This window comes from Cydia pomonella, chromosome 4 (assembly GCF_033807575.1).
Source record: "Cydia pomonella isolate Wapato2018A chromosome 4, ilCydPomo1, whole genome shotgun sequence".
NCBI classification, from domain to species: Eukaryota; Metazoa; Arthropoda; class Insecta; order Lepidoptera; family Tortricidae; genus Cydia; species Cydia pomonella.
In genome coordinates this window covers 15,121,844-15,128,272 of record NC_084706.1, presented here as the reverse complement: position 1 = coordinate 15,128,272, position 6,429 = coordinate 15,121,844, and positions in this window count along the sequence as shown.

Below are 6,429 nucleotides of genomic sequence, written 5' to 3'. Positions count from 1 at the left end.
AACATTACAGTTACCAATTATTTAAAACAACATCCAAATAAAAACCATAATCAAATACATTTTCCCCATTTATAGTCGTAGGACAATGCATTCATTTTTATACTCGTAACAAGTTACTTGACGATGCTTTAAGATTACCCTTGCCAGCTCCAGCTCTTAAGAATTACTTAAGAAAGTCATTGATGTTGAAGGCTTATTACAAAGTCGAGGACTACTTGACAGACAAACATGCACGGTCCAAACCATAAACTGTAAAAACAAGTAGCAATTAAAATCATTTTATTATGTGTATATGTAAAATCATTGTATAGGTGACACAGCTCAGGTAAGAAAGCACATCAACATTTTTTTGTAGGTATAGCAATCTGTCAGACTTATATAATGTATATTCTCATCTCTTTATAATTTTTTTTTTCTTTTCCTTTTGTAAGAATTCGATATGTTTTCTGAAAGAGCTACGTATTTGTATGATTTGATATGACATATATATTTTTTATCAAATTTCTATAAAGAAAAGTAGCTACTGTATTTAATTGCATGATTTCTATAGTAATCTAAATTGTATTTTTTATTTATTTAATGCATGTTAATTCTATGCATGTTAATCTTATGATGTAATGTTTTGAAAAGATGTGTCCCGCCGAGTTTCTTGCCGGTCCATATTGGGATACCCTCTTCCAATTGAGGGGGGATTTAAATTTTCTCGGGTCAGAGGTGTAGGGTTAGAGCCGGTGTAGCTTTATTTGACCTTCATAAGCGCATTGTAATGTAATATGCCTACTTGAATAATAAACTATCTTTTATCTCTCGAACTTGCTCTGTTCTTTTGATTTAAAATTCTCAATGGAAACTAGAGTTTGGAAGACACTGACAGAGTTTGGTACCAAGTGAGGGTATGAATAAAGTTGGAACGCAATCGAGTTGGCAGTCCACTGACACTAAGCTCACGTTGCCTCCGCCTCCGCGGCGGTCATTGTTTGCTGGGCCTTATATTCCGATTGCTTTTAGATTATTAGATTCAGGCGAGCCAGTAGAACTGGGTCATCGAGTTCCGTTAATATAACGAAACTAATTAGCAGAAGCCTGTGGACGCTCCGTGACTCTGGCGACTCTGACGACTTCACCCACTGACAGGAACACAACACAACTTACAAAACACTTCATACCCTAAGGATAAGTTCATTTATTAGGCAGTATGTTGTGCTGCTTCAGATTTTAACGGGATAGCAATGCCTGTGTCCTTCTCCTACCTAAATAATAAATAATCACATACACGTAATCGACGAAGTCTGTTCCTCGGTAAGCTATGGTAGTCACTGCCCTGTTTTCTTCGCAAGAATGACCTTACTTAATTCCTCAGAACACTTGGCAAATTTCTGACGGGTGACTTTAAGCGAATGTTGGAACACATAATAGTCTTATTACTGATGCACTCCATAGCTTAGAGCTTCCAAATAATAGCATTAGGCCCATTAAACACTATGAAATATTTAAGCTAAGCGTTTGTTTATAGGTATTACCTACCTAATCTCTTTAGTGTGCTGGTAAAACTAATTATAATTATGTATATGATAATAATCAGGTTATTACCAAGAAATATAATTTTAGGTTTCATAAAGTAAAGTAATTCAATAGACTGACTTAAAACCCGTAAGTACTTCTTCTTCAAAGTGTGGGTACTTGCACTTCAGAAGCAACATACAATTAGATTAAATTAACCTAAAGTTACATACCATTAAATCGTAATTGAGTAACTCCGTCTCGCTGTTCCCATAGCGCTTAGCTTTAGTAGTTTATAGTAGAGTAAATACAACTATGGTTCCTCCACTTATGATCACAACGATCATTCGCGATAAGGCCGGTCGGTCCGGATGACCGTCGTCCGGCCCCGGCGTGAGCGGATACAAGACAGCGCATTTATGCAGCCGCCGGACGGTCCCTAGCGAATATTTTCCGGGATATTACACGTAGACGTTAAGCCAAATTTTACATTACGCTTCAACAATTTCCACCCGGGAATGGCAACGTGGGGATTGTAACTGTAGTTTCAGCTACAGACAAAAGCGACATAATGTCGTGGTTTGTTTTTGTTCAGATTTACTTTCACAGTTCACAAAGCGAAATGATGAGAGCGTAAATATTTTGCCTTTTGAGAACGTGCTTATTTGTATTTGTTAACAAAAGGCCCCGGTAGTGACCTACGAAGCTGGAGGTCCTGTATTTTGAGGTAAAATACTATGTGTTATGAACAAAAATATTTTATTCTTCAGTTATGGATGTTTTTTATGTGAGTATACAAAGTATTTATGTATTACATTTATATATAGTTTGCTTAGTTTGAGGCCAGATGGATCTGAGTAAAATAATCTTCAAATACAAAACAAATTTAAACTTTTAACGAAAATCATGTTCCAAGTTCAAGCGCTTTTCTTTGAATCAAAAAAGTAGAACAAAAGTTGTAACTCCAAAACCTGAAACTAGTATATAGGTTGCTGAATCTTTCGAGTGGCAGCCAGATGCCAATAATAGAGGAAGGAATAGGACAGGCGGCCGTGAGCGAACTATTTCATAGGAGGTGGAATTCTGGTGTATGTGTTGCGATGTTCATTTGTGATGTATTTGTCCCACATGCACCTACTGTCAACTAGGACGCAGCACCGGCTTAACACAGTTACACTATTTGAAGCCACCACCCCTTTTGTGTAAGTTGCCGTGAGTTAGACATACATAATAAAAGTAAAGGATATGGATATTACCTACACGATTTGCATTATATATTTAGTTATATTATTTTAAGGTGTCCGGATTATAAGAAGAGCTCTTAAGTTACAAGCAGACACATTAAAAAATTCTAACAATAGATATGTAAAACTTAATGTTCTTAACAAACCCTACTACCAATATTGTCATCCCAGGCGGATGGCAGGGGTATGGTTGAAAAAAGAGGGACTAAGTTAGGGGAAACGGGAAATTGCACCATGTAATAAGACTGAAATGTTCGAAAGTATACGCTTCATCGTCTTCCTAACCAATCCTACTGCAATAATTGTGGCACAACAAACGCAAATAGGATTTTTCCCACCTTTATGGTTTCATACCTTTAATTGCGAATCATTTTGATTGGAAAAAGAATACCCACTTTGGAATCGACACTTGCCTACGAAAGTTTTAGATTAAACCTAAAATAAAAATTAAAACCGGCCAAGAGCATGTCGGGCCCCGCTCAGTGTAGGGTTCCGTAGTTACTCTTCCGTCACAATAAGCTAATCTGGAGCTTAAAGTATAGTAAATTGTTAACCAAGGGATGAAACGGTACCTTTCACCCGAGTTAAACAAATAGGCAAATTTGCATAAAGTACCTAATTAAAGTAAGTCTTTTTACTATTTAGGGAAAACTTTTTGCGATAACTCAAAAACAGCTAAACTGATCATGTCCGCTATAGTTTTCATTTAATGTCTTTCTTAAGCTCTACTTCCACGATTTTTTTCATATTTTTTTGGACCTATGGTTCAAAAGTTAGAGGGGGTGGGACAGATTTTTTTGTTTCTTTCGGAGCGATTATATCCGAATATATTCACTTTATCAAAAAATGATTCTGGAAAACCCCTATTAGTTTTGAAAGACATTTCCAACGATACCCCATACTCTAGGGTTGAAGCGAAATAAAAAAATTCACCCCCACTTTACGTACCGTTACGTTACGTAGGGGAGGTACCCTAAAAAAAATTTAGGTTTTATTGTATGACTTTGTCGACTTTATTGATTTATATATCCATGCCAAATTTCAGCTTTCTAGCACTAACGACCACGGAGCAAAGCCTCGGACAGACAGACAGACGGACGTTACAAAGTTAACGAATTAAATACGAATCTTTGAAAATCGAACACACATTTACCCGGGATTAATTATTCGGTACCTTCTGCTATTTACCATGTATAATTGATAAATTATTTTAATTACCGGGACCTAGTTATCATATTTTGCTTCCTACGTCATAAATGTAGCTGCTCAGGAGGCCGTGTATGAATTTTGTTTTAAGAGTTAGGTAGGACCTAAACAATGGACGCATTTTTTTCGCTCTTTACTTTTCTAAAAATAAGAAAATCGATACGTAATACATACTGCTCTTCTTTTTTAAGTATTTTCCAGCATCTTTGCAATAGGTGGGAAAGCCAGTTACTGTATCAAGTCTCAGGTGCAGGGTTGGGATAAGCTCAGGTGCACAGATTATGTACCTGGATAGATGCCATACTTTTTGAAATAGACTCATCACTTCGAAAGTTTATACCTTACGTAAATAATTTCAATTAGATTATCTATACAAATGTTTTGTCGTACTCTGAGATTTTTTATTCCGATATTGGGAAGTATTTTTTTTTGAAAGTAGGGCAATTATCCAATTGCGGCATTTATCCGAGTTTTACCCTACCTACTCCACACAAGATTTTTCGTGGCCACCGGTCATTGAAACACTAGTTTAACTAGTCTACGAGTGCAACAGCTCGTTGCCACTGTGTCTACGTTTTTGAAACCGAGTTCTATAAAACGGTGGGCGTACGTAAACGCTTCATGTTGAGGAATCTGTTAGGTAGTCTGTGCTCAGGTGTAAGGGAGGCACTTAGCTTTGACGATGTCTTCACCTAATTAATAAAAATGTATTCTCATTTTCCTCTTGGATTAAGATGGAAAATAGTCTGTGAGTTAATAGCCAGTAGGTAAGTGGTAAGTTCACAAGACAGATGAGGCACTTGCATTCACGCAATTAGAGTTTAACTAGGTATAAAGATAATAGATTAACGCGAATGGAATGGATTTTTTACAGTAGACGTTAAATATAGTTGGTAGGTAATTTTTGCATTTTGTCACTGTAAATAAACAAAATTTACCTACCTATAGTTTTGGTGGCATATCTACGACACAATATATTTTGGTTGCTGATATGCTTGGTGCTAATTAATTGGCTAATTTGATGCTGACTACGTCCATGGTTTCGTAAATTCTTTCCTTTTGCACGGATTACGAGTTATAGTAGTATACTTGCCGCAAAACTAACTGCCCACTGAGATCATAATGCTATCTCCTTTACCCTTGTTAAGACCAACCAAGAGTGAAAGAGATGGCATTATGACCTGACCGGCCAGATAGTTTTGCGGATATTATAGGTATGTAGTTTTATAGGATAATTTCATCATTGGCCCCCTCATTTAATTACCTTTTTGATATTACTGCATTGAGTGACTTTTTTTTATTACTGCCTCGAACCCAGAAGTCAATCTGGGGTGGCTGATTGTTGGATTTTGTACAAAATAAGTAGTTCCTAATATTCAGCCACCTTAAAAATGTTACTTTAATATGGATTTATATTTTTTTACTTTTTTCAGATTTATTAAATTTTAATTATGTGAAGTGAGCAAAAGAATGTGAAGTAGTCTACATTCTTTTGAAAAGAAATCACAATTTGGCTGCTCACATCTTGTCAAAATACCATGTGACAAAAAAAAATGGCGCATAACATACCACATAACCCTTCAAGACAGAGAAGACAGCACGTCTTCAGTGTTGTGGTACAATGCTCGACAATTCTTTAAAAAATAAACTTTTTTTTTTAATAATATTTTATCAATGTATTTTTTTATACTGCTACGGTGGCAAACACGCATCCGGCCGCCTGATAGTGAGAATTTACCGTAGCCTATGGATGCCTAATAATATTACCTGAGTACTTTTAACAATGACAATTATAAAAAACTTTGCTAATTACAGCCAAATATAGGCAAGAAAGGCTTACCACTGGAGGCTACTCCGCTTACTGTAATTATTTTTTTGAACTATTATTAAAGCTGCAACATGAATATTAAATAAATATTAAATATTTACTTGTAATAAATATTTATTTAATATTCATGTCGCAGCCATCTGGTTAAATTTGCCAGCTAATTAGTCGCCTAAGCTATTCATTAAACGCCGACATCCAATTTGATGCCTAGGTCGATAGTTAATTGAACTATAGTCACTCAACTAACTTTAACAATTTTGCGTTACAATTAAAATAAAAAGGTAAATAATAAATAAATTGACAATAAAATAAACAAATAAACACAATAACCTAACCTAACCGAACAACATAAATTCAACACTGACCAATTTAACTAAATGACGACACGACGGCAACGTTCAACCATCTGGTTAAATGTTTCGATCGATAACTTGGCTGGTTGTTCTTCCACCGCGTTTAAGAAACAGGCTAGGCGTCTTATTAGCTGGCTAATTTAACCAGTTTGCTGCGACATTCATATTCAATACAGAGCCATTTCTCAATATCATAAAACATTATATTTAAATGGCGTTTACTAGTAATACTTATTTTAAAGATAAGAATAATACTCGTAGTTATTTGTTTTACAAGGGCGCAAAATTGTTATTTAAG